We start from the raw sequence: 2,034 nt of genomic DNA on the forward strand, positions 1-2,034 counted from the left end.
GAAAGAAAAGAAAGCTGACTCTACAAAGGCTACTCTATTTGCAGAAAGGAAAAAGACTAAAATGTAAAGTAAACCTAGCAAACCCTACTTAACCAACTAATCCTACTTTTGCAGAAAGAGAGATAAAAAACCATGAAATGAGTGCCATTACCTACTCAGGAAGTAAAAAAAATCTACTCAATCTATTTCTAGAAGCAAATGAGCAAAAAAGATTTTTTTGGATTTTTGTGTATTTTTAGGTGAAATTGTCTTGCATGTAATTTATTTGTTTGTGGATGTGGTAGTGATTAGGTGGTAATGGAGGGTGACTTTGGGATTTGAAAAGGTATAGGGAGGTGTGGATGGGTCCTAGGAGGCCTCTAGTAGCCTTCTGGAAGCTTCTCCTGCAATCGGACTTCAAAAAGAAGCCTACAGGGAAATCTACACGAGGCTGCTGGGGATCTACAAGAGGTCTACAGGAGGATGCCAAGAGCAGTTTTGGAGGTTTTGAAGGTGGGAAAGTTGTTGGGAAAGTGGGTGGAAAGAGTAGCTAAAGGCTACAATGATGTGTTAAGGTGTCCAAGATTCACCAAGAATTATTAGGAGAGGGAAAGATGGTTGGAATTGTTCAAGGAAAGGGAGGAAAGTATATGGGAAAAGTGCAGAAAATTAATGTAGATTTGGAGGAACTTTGGGCGGCCAGTGGAACATAGATCAAAGAGAGATGGTGATGGCTGATTGGCTGACTTGTTGTGAGAAGATTTTTGTTGCAAGAGAACTGAAAACCAAACAATGAGATTAACCAAGCAAGAAAACTAAGTGCATCAAAAAAACAGAATTTTGCATCAAGCTAGTCTAAACTCTGATCTATGAAAGTAAATGTTGAGAAATGCTACAAGGAAAGAAAGCATGGAAGGAAATTTATTGCAAAGACAGAAATGAGCATGGTGAAATAGATCTAAAGCAAAGCATTAACCTTTTAACAACTACAACACTAGAAATCCTATGGAGAAGGAAAATTTGTGTTTTTGTGGCAGCAAGAGGGTCTTGGCCTCAGTTCATGGTCCCAAGGGGAGGAAAGGAGGCCAAGGCTCTATTGATGGCATTTTTGTATTTTCTTTCTATCACTGTTCAACGTGCTACATAAAACTTAAATGGAAACAACCTTCTAAATCACCAAAAGCAACCGATTCTTAACCAAGAAAGAGCTTTATCTAATAGCAACTAATTTATAAATTGAAACAAAGCATAGAACTACAAACAAGAGGAGCTTGGCTACTTGGATTGGGCCCTAACCCAAGAGCTTTAGCCCTCTGAGGTAACTCAGTGCTAGCTCAAAAAGGATCTCATCTTTATTATCAAAATAATAATAGGATTACATGAAACTATCAACAAAAGTAAGCTCAAAGTTGAGCAGAGCAAAGCTATAGCAAAAATTTGAAAATTTGACTAACTTCCTAATGAGGCCCTAAGCCTCTCTACTTATACAACTGAAGCTCCCACAAGCTTCCTTAAAATCAGGGAGGCTTGGCTCCCAAAACTTGAGATAAACAGAAATTATTCTCCACTTGATTGGCTACCTCCTAGTGCATTGATTAGGTTGTTTGTGCTCCGAGCTTCATGAAGGAGAATTCGAAGTGGGGAGTCATAAATGAGGGGGACACTCTCCTATAAATCCTCTCCCTTGTCTTCTTCGAATATTTGCTTCCAATTTTCTATTAAATCTTTTACTTTATCTCCAAAATTCAACAAAAATATGTATTAGACACATATTAGACTCCATGGCATAATAACCAACCCAACTCACTCTAGAAGCATAAATATAATCGAGAAACATGCAATAAGCTAAGACAATGGTGGATTAAACTAAGCTAGGAGGCAAAATGAGCCCATATAATTACCCATTTATGGGGCTCATTAGAGCACTAGTAGAATAAGATACATGAAGTATCTACACTGCGTTGCAACATGATGACTAAAGCGTCATGCTGTGTGTCGTCGGAGGTAGGAAATTTACCCTAATATGATGGTTTAACTAATGTAGATAAATTTTTG

This window comes from Pinus tabuliformis, chromosome 5_2, assembly GCF_031772625.1.
Source record: "Pinus tabuliformis cultivar Carrire ecotype Pingquan chromosome 5_2, CPIR1, whole genome shotgun sequence".
NCBI lineage: Eukaryota > Viridiplantae > Streptophyta > Pinopsida > Pinales > Pinaceae > Pinus > Pinus tabuliformis.